Consider the following 16811-nt stretch of genomic DNA (forward strand, 5'->3'; position numbering starts at 1 on the left):
AGCTGCTTTCCACCTTGGATCAGCTAAGGCTTCCTACACACTGTTAGGAATAGCTACAATAGATAATTGATTTACAAATGACTTATTTGATTTAGACAAACGATGGCTAGACACATAGTTGCTCATGAGATATTTGACTTTGGTAGACAATTCAGGTTCATATGTGGGTTTAGGAATACCTCTATTATGACGGTGTGGTAACCGTTTCATGAATGGATCAACTAAAACAAAATCCAAATTCAAAGTAAGAGTTAAGGATCCTTCCCCAATGATTGGGGTTGTGTTACCATTGGCTGTGGAAACAATTTTTTGTGAGGAAAGTTTAAAGGGTGAGACCTGTCTAGAATCAAAAGTCATATGATCTGTAGCACCAGAATCAATTATCCATGCACTATTAATAACAAGTGTAGAAGTATTTAAAAACTTACCACCATAATCTGTAGCGGCTACCAATGCAGACGCTTTCTTAGCAACATTAGCCTCTGTTTTTATTTCGACAACAGCTGCAGTCGAGGTTTTCTTGGAATCCTTTTTTCGTTGATCACGATTATGATCCCACCAGTCTGGATATCCCACAATTTCAAAGCAACGACTCTTGGTATGACCAGTCTTATTGTAGTGAGTGCATTTGAAGGTTGACTTATCAATATTAGGGTCTGTCTTAGGATGGTTGGTCTTGGATTGGTCCTACCAATTCTGGGTTGATCGTTGTCAGACTACCATAGCTGAGGTGTCAGGGTTGTCAGATTTTGCTTTCATACTAGCATGACGCATTGCCTCTCGTCGAATCAGTGCATAACATTCTTCCAAATCGGGAAAATGATCTTTGCATAGAATATCTCCTCGAATTTGCTCAAAGTCACCATCCAATCCAGCAAGAAAGATGTGCACCCGTTGTCGTTCAATAGATTTCTGGTGTGCTGCAATGTCCTCAAGGTCTTTCATGACTACCTTATCCCGATGATCCAATTCGCAAAAAATTTCAGTTAACTTTCCATAATATTCAGAAAGAGACCTGCCGCTTTGTTTGGCAATGAAGGCTTTTTGATTCAAAGTGAAAACTTGTAATTCATCACTTCCATCATAAAAGGTCTTTGATAATGCACTCCAAATTTCTTGAGCGGTGGGTAAGTGTAAGTAACGCTTCATAATTTTGGACTCATGGACATTAACAACCATCTCTTCACCTTTTGATTATCAGCATATCGTTTTTCATATCCATCTTCTAACTCTTTTGGTGGATTTGTCTTACATCGAATGTAGGAAAGTTTTTCCCGTTCGACAATATACATCTCCACGAGTTGTGACCAAACGTCATAGTTTGATTCAGTCAAAATAATTTCTGGATTAAAAGTACCTTCAGATTGAAAAACAATAGTATTTTTTTTCACTCATTTTTTTTTAAATCGCGAAGGAGGGGCGATGGTTGGCCTTACCGACAAAATATCCAGGATTTTAGTTCCATGACTCTAATACCATCTTCAAATTGATGAATGGTAGTTTTTCATTAATTATTTCATTCATTCATGTACAAAGTATATATAGAGGGTAATCACCATTCTAAGAATGGGAAAGAATGATACAAGGAAGGAATGATAAAAAGAAAGAACAACTAATATCATAATATCTCAACATTCCTAATATCTCAATTTTCCTAATATCTAAACATTCCTAATATCTCAACAGACATGGAGACCTTTGCTTTGAGTTTGGTTCTTATAGTCGTGCAACGAGTTCTATTGGATAGTTCCTTGTGGATTTAGCGTAGGTTAAAGATGACACCTTGTCTAGATCTAATCTTGAAGTGGTTTATTTTCTTGTCATTACCCTTCTTTAGCTTTTTGATTTGTACTTAGTTGTTTAATGTTTCACTTAAGTGCTAAACATTAGTCTAATGAAGATGCCAAAGAGCTAAGTTGGTGCTGAAGTGATTTAAGTATTGTAGTTGAACTTGCTTGGGAACTACCTAACATAGTTGTTAGAGGCCTTAGAGGTAACTCTCTTTGGATCATTTGTTTGTGATAGAGCTAAGCCTTTGGTATGTTAGTAAATCTATTTAAAGATTAACGTGTACCATCTCAAGAACAGTTCTATGACTTAGCTAGATTTTACGAAATGAGATCAAGAGTGAAGGTCTAGGTTTTATGTCTTTTAAAGGATCATAATGTGTTGCCTAAATCTAAAGTGGTTCCTCTTACAAGTCTCCTTGTTAAGGAGAAAAAGCTTATCTTGTCTTTATTTGATTATTTCCTTATCTTTGGAGTACCTTCAATAATTATTACCTCTATTGGACATTTTTGTTTCAATTGATTATTTGTGTTCATCACAGGACTTTTACTTGTTGCCTTTGCAAGGCTTTTACTATAGTGTCTTTTGCTACATTCTAGAATGTAGGCTTTTGATGGCATTTTAATGCCTTATAAGTATTGCTTATTTGTTGAGGTTAGGGGTGGGTGGTAGTAGCCTCTCTTTGGCCAAGGGAGGAGACATAAGTTGTAAATGAGCCCTCATAGGAAGGGTAAATAGTTGTAATGCACTAGAGGGTCCCCATATTGGGATTGATTACAACTTTGTGATTGATAAACCAAGGCAACCTTTTGTCATTTGTGAAAGATTTTAAGGTTGCTCATTCTATCAATGTTTGAAAAATCGGAAAATATCATCGAAATATTTGCGAAAATTCAATTATTGGTGGTGGCCAAAATGAAATCGACCACTGATTATCAATTAGGCAAAAAATCACCCAAAAATTAGAAAAATTATCGATATTTCGATGGAAAATCGAAAAATCGACGATCAAATCAAGTATGGGGACAACATGCGTGTGGGAAGGTTTGACAACAAAAAATTGACGATATATCATTGAAAAGTGTGCGATTTTTTGAAAAATCGCTCAATTTTTTGGCGATTTTTCGAAAAATCACAATTTTTTTTTATATTTATTATGTTTTTTTATTTTTTAATTATTAATTTTGAATTTATCTTTTATTTTATATTACCATTTTATTTTATATTATCTATTTATTTTTAACTACTTTTCATATTTATCTCATTAATCCTATTTTAAAAAAATATTATCACTTCACTCTTAATTTTTTTTTTATATTTATCCTTTTAATTTTAAAATATTAAAACTATAATTTTACTAAAAAATTGGTACAATATAAAAATAATAATGAAGTTCTAAATTAAAATTAATTTAATAAGATAAATTATTAATAATTTTAATTATTTAAATAAATTAATGTTAATTGAAAATGTTGTTCCATAGATTTGTGATAAAATTTTAGAAATTAAATCTCAAATAAAATATTTTATATAAATCAATTCAAATTTTTATTTAAAATGTAATAAAACATGTTTTAATAAAAATATTTTTAAAATTTTAAAATAAATTAATACAAATATATTAGAGGAATTTAAAATAATTTTTTTAATAAAAATTTGATAAATATTATCTTTAATTATACTTATGTCAATTACACTCACAAAATAACTTTAATATTTGTATTTTTATTTATTCTATCATTTTTTTTTTTTAAGTTTTCTAAACTTTTTCATGAATTCTAAACCATTTATGTTTGAGTGATATTTTTGTCAAAATATTCACTAACATTTCTCTGATATTTCCATAAAATTCAAATACCGATATATCTGTATTTACCAATATTTCATACATTGCCTTTTATTAGGGCTTATTCAACTAAGGTTCTTACTTAGACTTGTTTCATGGAAGGTGTTAAGACTTTCATTTCTAGCATAATTTCTCAATAAAGATCTGGAAATGAATCTATTGTTGGGATTGAACCCCTAAAAGCAAGACATGATGTAACAAAGTCATATTCAATTGTCTCTTTGCTATCATTTTTATGCATTGACATTGATTTGAACATTTAACTCATATCTCTTACATTCTACATAACTTTGGTGCATTAGGAGTTGCATAAAAGATATAAGTCATGTGTTCTTTATAAGTAGATAAGTTGTTCATAGTCAATTCATGAAAAAAAGAAGGAAAATAAAAAAAAGTATTAAAAAAAGTTATGAAATAAAATAAAAATAATTTTAAATAGTTAAAAATTTATATATATTTTTAAATTCTTTAGTCTTTTATATAGAATATGAAATAAAATAAATCATAATAAGTAAATAAAAATAATCTATTAATTTTAAATCTATTTTCCTTTTACTAATATATATATATATATATTATTTCTTATTTCTTATATTTTGCTTGGTGTTTTTCAAGAGCCAAATATGTGGTAAACATTTTGATTGTAGCTTTATCATTGATCTTTAAATAAGTAAAATTGTTTCTTATGGTTTAATAACATGGTCAAGGCTTTTTCATATTGAGATGATTAAGTCAATCGAAAAAATGAATGTAAAGAAAAAATAATTAAACAATTTATATGAATAATTTTGAAACGTGATGAGCACGCAAGGGTGCTTCCCACGTGCCACCTAATGCTATAGGATTCACATTATTATATTATGCACGTGATGAGCACGCCCGTGCGACTTCCCCTATGCTTACAAACGCTCTGCAGCCCTAAATTGCTCGGTATTGTCTCTTCCGATTCTCTCAAAAGAATTTTATGTAGGGAATTTTGACCAACAAAAGAATTATTAATTTGGGAAGAGATATAATACCAATTGGAAGGAATTTTATGATAATATGGCATTAACTAATGGCTTTGAATAATTATATCCATTTACTACAAAACCCTTACGACAAGGATTCAATATAATTGACATTTGGGATTTGAAGATCCATTTGTTTTAAAATAGAATAAATCTCATTCATTAAGTTGATAGTCCAACTTTCTAAAATTTGTTATTAGAAGGACTAACTTAGATTTTTTTTACAGGAAAATGTTTTTTGCACGTATTTTATAGGATGAGGAGGGAAATAAATTTTCTTTAGAAGAACTAACTTAGATTTGTTATTAGAAGGACTAACTTAGATTTGATATTTTTTTTTCTTAGGACAATTCAACATGAAAAAAAATAATTTTTCTTTATATATTTTTTTTCTTTCTTTAATATTTTCGAGGAAACATACATAACCTAATTACCTTCACCAGAAAACAAGGTCAAGAAAATAATTTTTCATCACTCATTTCAAAAATATATATGAATCCAAAATTCAAGATTCTTCTCACCAAAAATAACACAGACAGTAATATACTTAACATTTTTAAAGTTTTCATTTTCACTTTTTGGTTTTTTCTGTGATTGGAATAACTTTCACATGCATTGACGAAGTCACGAAAGGTTTTAGGCAAGAATTAAAAAATAGGATTTTATGGATATATGGTATTTCAATTTTACGGATTGTAGACCCCCATTTTAGGGGCTTATTTTCCTCACTTTCCTGCAGATCTTTTAGCCAGGTGTTGCAGTTGTGGGTAGCCACGTGTTGATTCTCGTTTGGTTGCTATGGCATCAGGTAGTGGAATCAAGGAGCAAACAAGAGGATGACACGTGGAAAGGAAGTTCTTTTGGCATTGCAGGTCGTTAGGGGAAGCGTATGAGAGAGAGAAGGATATTCTGGTTGAGGCTAGGAGTGACCGGCAGGGGCAGAGAGTAGGGTTGCTTTTTAGGAAGTTGGTTAGGAGATATTTTTGGAGGGGGAAATCTGGTAGAGAGAGGCGAGAGAGGATTCTGCAGAGGGTGGTGCTTTTTGTGAGAAAAAGAGGAGGTTTCGGGAGTTGAGGGGGCAAGCTAGGTGTGGAGCTTTTGGCTGGGTTTTTGCTGAAGGAGAGGATAGAGGTGAGGAGATATTTTTCAGCAGGAGTTTCTTTTCTTGAGGGGGTAAGAGGTAAGGTGTGGGGTTCTGGAGCTGAGGAGCGATAAGTCATAGAGGAGGCGGTTTTGAGTTGAAGAGGTTACCAAGGACTAGAGAAAAAGAGCCTCCAGGTTTTTCCCGGAGGTAAGTTTCCCACTATGTTCTTGTTTCTTTCTTTTCCTCTTCATAAAATGTTATTGAGATGCATTATTGTTGATCTTTGGATGGGTTATGCTCTGTTCTTCATGGTTGATTGCTCCTCTTTTGCTTATGTTTATGATTGGAAATTGATTTAACTTTATTTTACCTCCTTTGTGGCATTTTAAAGAAAAATGACCTTTTAATTCACCCATCTACAAGCCCACTTACTAAGAGGTGAAGTATAGTTCTTAATGCTTCATCCTATTTGTTTCCTCCATTGCTTTGTTTTTCTACTTTTTCTCTCTGCTTTTCGTGTTCGAACTTTCTTGGATATGAAGCTGTAATGGAGAGTGAAACTACGAGAAGAGAGGGTTGTGAGTTAGTTTACTGTTCCAGATCCGTGACCCAGTGGACGAGATGTATACATGTGTTGTATTAGCTGATGTTTTGGCTCCCATACTTGAGGTTCCTCCCACGAACGAAGACCCCAGAAATGGAGCCAGACTTCTTGTAATTGATAAAACAACTAGAATCATCCATCAGTTTAAATGAAGCAGGAGTGTTAACTGGTTTGTGTTCATGGATGCTTTGTTTTGAACCCGTTAGTTCTCTACATCTGCAATGAGAATGAAACTGGTCTTGGTTCTATCCTTATGGATTTAAAGGTGATCCAAAGGTTCAGGGAAGAAAATGTAGGCGGGGAGTAAGGTTAAAGTTGAAAGACATGGGGTGAGGTGTGATTACTACTCAAAAAGAGCATATTTTAGATAATAATTCTCATGAGTTTCACGTCTTTTGAGTAGTAATTATACCTAAAACACTCAATTAACATGTTGTTGCCCTTTCAAGAGTTACTAACAAGTTTTATGGAGTTTTGGAGTCATTTCAAGGTATGTTTTTGATAAATTTGTGACAAAAGAGATGAATCAAATTGAAGAAAACAAATAAAGTTGATGATGATCCAAATGCATAATGAAAGAAGAGGAAATGCACTTGAACCAAGCTTTGAAGCTTAATTGAAGGTGGTGGAGATGGATTAAACATGAAGAAATGAGAGAAGTTGTAAAGAGGAGCCGGGATAGCATAATTGTCGGTTTCGCATGACCATGCGAAATTTTCGCACAGTCATGCGAAATGAGACAGAAGGGAGGTGGCTGCAGCATAAGAGGAAATTTTGAGGAAGTAATTTCGCATGACCATGCGAAATTTTCGCACAGTCATGCGAAACGCTCCAGAAGAACGAAAAGGAAGCTGTTGCATTCTCCACTTCGCACCATCATGCGAGATTGCTAGGGCTCGTGCGAAAATTCATTTTCTCCAGCTTCCTTGATGAAGAAGCATCCGGAAGACCTCTAGAATGTTGCCAAGTGTCATTTTTACCTTGGCCTATAAATAGAAACGGGATTAACTCATTTAAAAACTTTTGATACATTTTCTAATTGTAGAACTTTTTAGATTTCTTTTCTCTATATAATTCTCTACTTTCCTTTATTTTCTCTTATTTTCTCGGTAGCCAAACATGTCTTGTGAGATCAAATCTCCAAGCATGAGTGGCTAAATCACGTTTTTCTCGGAGGAGGGAGGATCTAAAGGCGAGATCTATGGTGAATTAGAGAATTGAGCCTGAATTGTAAAGGTAATTAGATCCAATTGATTGATTAATTGAAATTTGGGGATTTTTCTCTTCAAATTGTCTTGAATGATTGCTACAATGCAAGCTAGGTAGATTCATCAAATTCTTAATGCTAGATTTGATGAAATTGAATAGTTGCATTGTGTGAATCATTGGAAGATAGTTTAAGATGAATTGAATTTATGATTCAAATTGATCTCTTGGATTAGATTACCTAATTTTAAGAGAAATTAGATCTAGATCTAAAGCTAAATCAAAAATCGGTTTAGATTGAAAATTTAGGTTTTCAATCTAACTTGATGAAAATTAGATCTCAACACCTATTCACCATGGAAATTGCTCTCTAGAAAATCCTAACTCCGAGAATCTCACATCTTATAAATTTTCTTCTCTTTTACACTTCATTTTCAATTCAATTTGAATACATTGCTATCTTGAGAATTTATCATGCAATTTCAAGTAAATTTCACTTGATCACCATCATTTCTTATCATCTCGTTCAAGCCTTAATTACCGAGAATAATCCATCCTTGTGGACGATACCTAAATACCACTATACTACGGTAGTTTGTACTAAAACCACTTTTTGATCGGGTACAAATTGCTATAGAATAGTGAATTAGGTTATAAATTTTGTTTTGATCCAATAAACGACAAAATCCGAGCGATCAAGGTGCCTTGTAAAATCCAGATCTGCCCCTATTGTTTTCCTTTATGATCAGGGTTGTTCCTATTGTCAATGCCAGTCTAAGCGAGCCATAAAATCAAAGTTACTTATTGGTGGATCTGGAGGATGGTGATTAAATTGAACATCTCAACCGCGAACCCATGGGAGACGCTCTGAATTAGAACCAATGAGAAGCAGTGAGGCAAATTGTTATCCTTTCTAGCATGGTTAGAATGTGGCGCTTGACGTCAAAGAAAACACTCATCGAAGTGCAAAGGGATTTGACGTCCTAAGGTCTGAATTGAGTTCGTCAGCGGAAAGCTCAAATGCTTTGCTAATGTGAAGAATTTGATTTGACTATCTTGCTAGTAGGCCCACTTTCCAATTGCCCAACCACTCATCCCCTGCGTTTAAGAAAATTTGATGTGCATGGCTACTCTAGAGCATGTGGCTGATTCCGTTCCAGTCTTCCAGTAGTCCACTCCATGCTCGCCACATCCATTATGTCTCACGTTCGCTATATCTAAAATCACCCATACTCTTCATATCCATTATCTCCTTCTTCTCATGCACATACCCATCTGACCACACCACTAAAACACCTTATTTCTCTACATCCATGTATACCCAAATCACCTATCCTCTATACCCCTCACCACATTTTTCTCTTTCTATACCACACTACACCACCCACCTATTCTCTTTCAAGTGCCCTTCAAGTTCACTCTTTTAACCTTTGCATGGCCATGCATAGCCATGCATGACCACATTCATACCCGAAACCACTTATATTCAACATCTCTCAGGCCTTCCATGTATCGGTTTCATTATCAAACCTATCATCCTATCACCCTCCACTCCACCACACACTTAGATCCACTCCTCTCTCTATGTCATTACCCTCACCCATGGAACTCGTTTTCTTCCCATGTCCCTCTCGTTCATTTTTCCCAGTAATCATGCATGGAGTCTCATTATTATGGCCGCGGGTTGAGTTTTGGTCAGATTACTTTGTGTTCTCAATGCATCGGAGGACTCACTTGGTGGAAAATATCGAGACTGTTAGGAGAGCTTGCATCAGTTTTGTTGTTATTCAAGTTGAAGAATATGTCATTTCAGATGATGAAACCCAACTAAGTGAGAAGCTCGTGAACTAGATTAATTCAAGCTCCAGATTCACAGTTGATAATAAACATCTGAAACCCACAGTTGGACCTGTATGGATTTATATGTTTTTTTTTATTTGCAACACCATACCGTGCTATGCGGGACTACTACTTTTCTGCTTGAGAGCATAAATTAAAAATGAAATCATGGGAAGAACCTGCAGAATTGGAATATGTAAAGCAGTATGACGTCTCTGTATTTCTCATGACATCAGGGATACTGGGGACCTTGTATTCTTTAATGGAGGTCTTACCTCTATTTTTTGACACGACCTGGGGTCAAAGTGCCAACTTAGATCTTCTAAAGAATTACATGGGTGCACCATTTGAAAAACGCCCTCAGGCTTGGCAGGTAACTACCAATCCAGAAGATGTGCATTCTGATGGCTTTTTAGCAGTGTCAAAGGTATGTGGTCGGTGGGATGGATTTGAGACCTTAGAAAAATGGGTAACGAGGCCTTTCTATGTTACGTTGCTTTGCTCATGGGAATATTGAGTTGATATTCACGAAAGGAGATTTGAAGGAAGTGAGTGGCGAGGTTGCCAGAGTTCTTAGGTTCGAAGATCCAGCAACGTCTCGCCTCTCGTTCTACGGTCGCGGTAGGTCAGAGTTTGTCACCACCCAAATTCCGGGTGACCCAAAATTTGGCCCATGACCCCAGGTCAAAGGTTTGACCCTAAGGGTTTCTCCTATTCCATGTTGGCAATCAACTAAAACACTCTGAATTTTTTTTTTTTCACATATAAGTCCCACTAGGTTCTCACCAACTAACAATATTTCAAACCTTACTCAAACACATTAAGATTTAATAAACATCATTGCATTCCAAAATAAAATTTCATAAAAATCCCCTTAATCAAATTAAGGTCTTATTACATTATCCATAATTCACTTATCACAAGGTCTCAATACCACAAACACAATAAAAAAAATAAAACACATTCCACTAAACCGCTCCAGGGGCATCCTGAAGTCCTCCTTGTCCCACCTATGGATCCTTAGGAGTGATATCTGCATCTAAAAATATATAAAAAAGAAGGGGTGAGCATTTCCACATTGCTCAGTAGGTGCCTAACACCCAAAGGGTTAATGGGGGATTACTATATTTCAATAACCCAAACACAATAGTTTACCAATATAAATCAAGTCACACAATTTAACATATAACATTATACTCAATCCCACAACGTCCAATCATTAAATGAATGCATATGAACGTGTGACACACAATCATACAATGCACTATCGTTTTCGGGCTTTCACCGAAGGATACGCGTCTGCACCCAAATATACTCCCCATTTGGAGTCTTCTCGAGGTAAACTTTTGGGTCTTTCACCCTAGGGATCTCTCTCCCTTCTTAGTTCGCCTCACACGGGCTTTCACTTTTCATCACTATTTTATTTTTTTTCCATTTCATACACTTTTCACAATTTTTTTTTTCTTCATACAACCATGATGCAAATGAATGCCACAAACCCCAAAATTCCTCAATAATTTCAACAATTCCAACATTTTCAATAACCCAATAAAATAAAATTTTCATATTAAAATTCCCGAAAATATACCAACGAATTTTTGGAAATTCACACATCAATATACTTGAATTTATATCACAATTTCAGAATTTTTCAATAATTCTAATAATTCCTAATATTTGAAAATAACTAATTTTTTCACAATAAAATTACCGCAAATATTCCAATCAATTTTCAAAAATTCATAAATCACTAGATTTGAAATCTTGCCCTAATTATGGAATTTTCCTATATTTCTAACAATTTTTAACACTTAAAATAATTATTTATCAATTACAAAGAATTCCGGAAATTAAAAAAAAATCCAGAAAAAAAATCCCAAACCATTTCAGAAAATTCACACAACATCACAATTACCTACTTAACTCATAATTATCAGATTTATAATTTTTTCCAATGAAAAATACATTAAATTTGAGTTTTAGGGTTAGTTTTCCCCTACCACAAATCTGAGAATTTGGCCGTTAAAAACGAAATCAGCCATCGTAGACTTGTTCCTCTAGTTGAATAGAGCACTTCCTTCGAATTTGGGCCGAAACGGAGGTCGTTTGGCCGTCCAAACGGCCGATCAAAGCTCCGGCGAGAACCCCAAAATTCCACAACCGCTGTTCCTTTCCTTCTCCCCGTGTTCTGCCCTTTTCAAAAACTCCTCATTTTCCCTTCTTTTTTTTTTTTTTTAACAACCCACTTTTGTATTCCTACCACTACCAACCACTAAAGCCCAAAAACAAGGCCCAAAGATTTTATTCCCATCCATACTTACGGGCCACTCCCAAAAAGCCCATTTGCATAAAGAAAAATTTATTTCTTTTTTTTTTTTCTTTTCTTTATTCTAATTGTTTTATTTGATTTCCAATTCATTTTTTTTTTCATTTTTTTAACACACAATTTATTTATTAACACCAATCTAAAACTAAATTTTCTCAATTTTATTATTCTTCAATTTAATTTAATTTTTCTTAATTAATTCTAATTAATAATTTTTTTTAATTAATTCATTTTTTTTAATTTTTCGAAAAATTTCAATTTCTAAAATCCTAAGAAATTTTCTACCCTAAGGCTGACATGGTATAAAATTTCAACTCGTTTAATTGACCGACACAATAAAACGAAATTTACCAATCCGAAATTGACACGTGTTCTCCAAACACTTTTCTTTTTGACTTTTTAACCATCACACACAATAAGACTTTTCAAACTAAAAATGATAACGTGGCATAAAATACCCGGTCATTACATCCTACCCCCCTAAAAGAAATTTCGTCCCAAAATTTAAACTAGCTTACCTTAAAATTCGTAGAAGAGTTGCGAATAGTGTCGTCTCATTTCTTCCTCAGGTTCCCAAGTGGCTTCTTCTATCCCATGGTGTTGCCACCACACTTTGACTGTAGGAATCACCTTGTTCCTGAACCTATGCTCTCCAACTTCTAGAATTCGTAAAGGTTCCTCTACATAAGAAGTATCTTCACTAATCTGAACATCTTGCAAGTCCACTACCCAAGTTGGATCTGGAGTACACTTCCTTAGCATCGACACATGGAAAACATCATGCACAAGGGACAATTGTTGAGGCAAAATTAACTTGTATGCCACTGGGCCAACTCTCTTATCAATCTGAAATGGTCCCACAAACCTAGGGGCTAACTTCCCTTTCTTCCCAAATTGAAATATGCCTCTTCGAGGGGACACTTTTACAAACACCCAATCCCCTTCCTCAAACTCCAAGGGCCTTCTCCTTTTGTCTGCATAACTTTTCTGTCTATCTTGGGCAGTCTTAAGTTTTTCCTTGATGAGTTGTATCTTCTCTGTAGTCTCTTGGACAATCTCAGGTCCCAACAAACGACTCTCACCCATTTCTATCCAACACAAGGGCGATCTATAAGGTCTCCCATAGAGTGCTTCATAAGGTGCCATGCCAATACTAGATCGGTAACTGTTGTTATAAGCAAACTCTGCCAAAGGTAAGTAATCTGCCCAATTTCCACCAAAATCCAAAACACAAGCCCTTAACATGTCTTCTAAGATCTGGATCACTCTCTCTGATTGACCATCTGTCTGAGGGTGAAAAGTGGTGCTAAAATTCAGTTGGGTGCCCAAAGCCCTTTGTAAACTCTGCCAAAACTGAGAAGTAAACTTAGGGTCCCTGTCAGACACTATAGATACAGGTATCCCATGCAATCTCACAATCTCCTGTATATACAACTTAGCCAAAGAGTTCATGGAATCAGTAGTTTTCATGGCTAGAAAATGGGCTGACTTAGTAAGACGATCCACAATCACCTAAACCCCATTTTTCTTGCTTCTAGTTCTTGGCAACCCTATTACAAAGTCCATAGTGATATTATCCCACTTCCACTCAGGTATAGGTAAAGGTTGCAACAACCCTGCAGGCCTCTGGTGTTCATCCTTCACTTGCTGACAAATCTAACAATTAGCTACAAACTGAGCAATATCTCTCTTCATCCCACTCCACCAAAACTATCTCTTTAAGTCTTGATACATCTTGGTATTCCCAGGGTGGATGGTATACTTCGCCCTATGAGCATCTGCTAGAAGTTCATTTCTCAACTCCACATCTTTTGGCACACACAATCTCCCTTTGAACCTCACACTCCCATCTTCATACATAGACCAATTTTCATCTATTTCACTTGCTACCAACTGGGCTTTAACCTTTTCTAAAAACTCATCATGAACTTGGGCCTCCACTATTCTCTGGATAACCATTGGTCTAGCTGATATACTATACAAGCATGGACCATGCCCTTCCAAACCAAGACATAATTCAAAATCCTCAATAACTGCATGCATCTCAAACTCTCTCAACTCCAAGCTAGACAACTGGCCAACACTCTTCCTACTCAAGGCATCTGCTACAACATTCGCCTTTCCTGGATGATAATGAAGAGCAAAATCATAATCTTCCAATGTCTCCATCCATCTCCTTTGCCTAGAGTTCAGATCCTTTTGAGTGAAAATATATTTCAAACTCTTGTGATCGGAGTACACCCCAAACTTCTCTCCATACAAATAGTGTCTCCAAGTCTTAAGGGCAAACACCACTGCTGCAAGCTCCAAATCATGTGTTGGATAATTCCGCTCATGTTGCTTTAACTGTCTTGAGGCATAAGCTACCACCTTGCCTTGCTGCATTAGCACACACCCTAGCCCTACTGTGGAAGCATCACAATAAATTGTAAACAACTCTCCACTAATAGGAGCAGTTAACACTGGAGCAGTGGTCAATTTCCGCTTCAACTCCTGGAAAGCATTCTCACACTCCTCATTCCAATCAAACTTCACCCCTTTTCTAGTCAACCGAGTCATTGGTGCTGCAATTCTAGAGAAGTCTTCCACAAACCTCCTATAATATCCAGCCAACCCCAAGAAACTTCTAACCTCAAATACATTAGTAGGCCTTTGCCACTCCTGTAGAGCTTCCACCTTTGAATGGTCTACTGCTATTCCTGCCTCAGAAACCACATGGCCTAAGAAATTCACTTCAGTAAGCCAAAACTCACTTTTGTCCAACTTCCCATACAACTGATGCCTTCTCAAAGTTTTAAGGGTGGTCACCAAATGTTGTTTATGCTCCTCCAAACTCCTAGAGTAAATCAAGATGTCATCCATAAAGACAATCACAAACTGATCCAAGTAAGCACAAAATACTCTGTTCATTAAATCCATGAAAGCAGCGGGAGCATTAGTTAACCCAAAAGGCATGACTAAGAACTCATAATGCCCATATCTCGTTTTAAAAGCGGTTTTAGAAACATCTTCTTCTCTAACCCTCAATTGATGATACCCAGTTCTCAAGTCAATCTTACTAAAATACTTTGCACCCTTCAACTGATCAAACAAGTCATCTATCCTTGGAAGAGGATATTTGTTCTTCACAGTAACTCTATTCAACTTCCTATAGTCAATACATAACCTTAGTGTGCCATCCTTCTTCTTCACAAACAACACTGGGGCTCCCCATGACAATGTACTTGGACGAATAAAACCCTTACCCAACAATTCATTTAACTGAGTTTTCAATTCTTTCAACTCAAGAGGGGCCATCCTATAAGGGGATACTGAAATAGGATCAATTCCTGGGTATACTTCAATAGAGAAATCAAACTCTCTATGAGGTGGTAAACCTGGTAACTCATCTGGGAATACATCCTGAAACTTCCTCACCACGGAAATTTCTGTAATGTCCTTCTGGGCTTTCTCCTTACCACGAAGGCAAGTTAGGAAATTTATTGATCCCTTCCTCAACACATACAAAAATCATAACATTACAATACACACAAACACTCACAAACATTGACCCCAAGGTATTATCGCAACCTTGGCTTTGATACCACGTTGTCACGACCCAAATTCCAGGCCACCCAAAATTTGGCCCATGACCCCAGGTCAAAGGTTTGACCCTAAGGGTTTCTCCTATTCCATGTTGACAGTCAACTAAAACACTGTGAATTTTTTTTTTTTTTTTTTTCACTTATAAGTCCCACTAGGTTCTCACCAACTAACAATATTTCAAACCTTACTCAAACACATTAAGATTTAATAAACATCATTGCATTCCAAAATAAAATTTCATAAACATCCCCTTAATCAAATTAAGGTCTTATTACATTATCCATAATTCACTTATCACAAGGTCTCAATACCACAAACACAATAAAAAAAATAAAACACATTCCACTAAACCGCTCCAAGGGCATCCTGAAGTCCTCCTTGTCCCACCTGTGGATCCTCAGGAGTGATATCTGCATCTAAAAATATATAAAAAAGAAGGGGTGAGCATTTCCACATTGCTCAGTAGGGTGCCTAACACCCAAAGGGTTAATGGGGGATTACTATATTTCAATAACCCAAACACAATAGTTTACCAATATAAATCAAGTCACACAATTTAACATATAACATTATACTCAATCCCACAACGTCCAATCATTAAATGAATGCATATGAACGTGTGACACACAGTCATACAATGCACTATCATTCTCGGGCTTTCACCAAAGGATACGCGTCCGCACCCAAATATACTCCCCATTTGGAGTCTTCTCGAGGTAAACTTTTGGGTCTTTCACCCTAGGGATCTCTCTCCCTTCTTAGTTCGCCTCACACGGGCTTTCACTTTTCATCACTATTTTATTTTTTTTCCATTTCATACATTTTTCACAATTTTTTTTTCTTCATACAACCATGATGCAAATGAATGCCACAAACCCCAAAATTCCTCAATAATTTCAACAATTCCAACATTTTCAATAACCCAATAAAATAAAATTTCACATTAAAATTCCCGAAAATATACCAACGAATTTTCGGAAATTCACACATCAATATACTTGAATTTATATTACAATTTCAGAATTTTTCAATAATTCTAATAATTCCTAATATTTGAAAATAACTAATTTTTTCACAATAAAATTACCGCAAATATTCCAATCAATTTTCAAAAATTCATAAATCACTAGATTTGAAATCTTGTCCTAATTCCGGAATTTTCCTATATTTCTAACAATTTTTAACACTTAAAATAATTATTTATCAATTACAAAGAATTCCGGAAATTACAAAAAAATCCAGAAAAAATATCCCAAACCATTCCAGAAAATTCACACAACATCACAATTACCTACTTAACTCATAATTATCAGATTTATAATTTTTCAATAAAAAATACATTAAATTTGAGTTTTAGGGTTAGTTTTCCCCTACCACAAATCTGAGAATTTGGCAGTTAAAAACGAAATCAGCCACCGTAGACTTGTTCCTCTAGTCGAATATAGCACTTCCTCCGAATTTGGGCCGAAACGGAGGTCGTTTGGCCGTCCAAACGGCCGGTCAAAGCTCCGGCGAGAACCCCA

The 16811-nt window shown here is 35.3% G+C and overlaps 2 long non-coding RNA genes across 2 annotated transcripts; both read right to left on the reverse strand.

The window, feature by feature from the left end:
* Positions 1 to 10217: 10217 nt before the first annotated feature.
* Positions 10218 to 11494, reverse strand: LOC117908390. The gene is made up of 2 exons (XR_004650184.1): positions 11378 to 11494; positions 10218 to 10416 (listed from the first exon to the last, which is right to left on the reverse strand). It is a non-coding gene; the product is annotated as an uncharacterized LOC117908390 (long non-coding RNA).
* A 3997-nt stretch (positions 11495 to 15491) lies between these two features.
* On the reverse strand, positions 15492 to 16811 carry LOC117909650. Its single transcript, XR_004650417.1, has 2 exons — positions 16663 to 16811; positions 15492 to 15704 (listed from the first exon to the last, which is right to left on the reverse strand). It is a non-coding gene; the product is annotated as an uncharacterized LOC117909650 (long non-coding RNA).

Source organism: Vitis riparia, chromosome 19 (assembly GCF_004353265.1).
Source record: "Vitis riparia cultivar Riparia Gloire de Montpellier isolate 1030 chromosome 19, EGFV_Vit.rip_1.0, whole genome shotgun sequence".
NCBI classification, from domain to species: domain Eukaryota; kingdom Viridiplantae; phylum Streptophyta; class Magnoliopsida; order Vitales; family Vitaceae; genus Vitis; species Vitis riparia.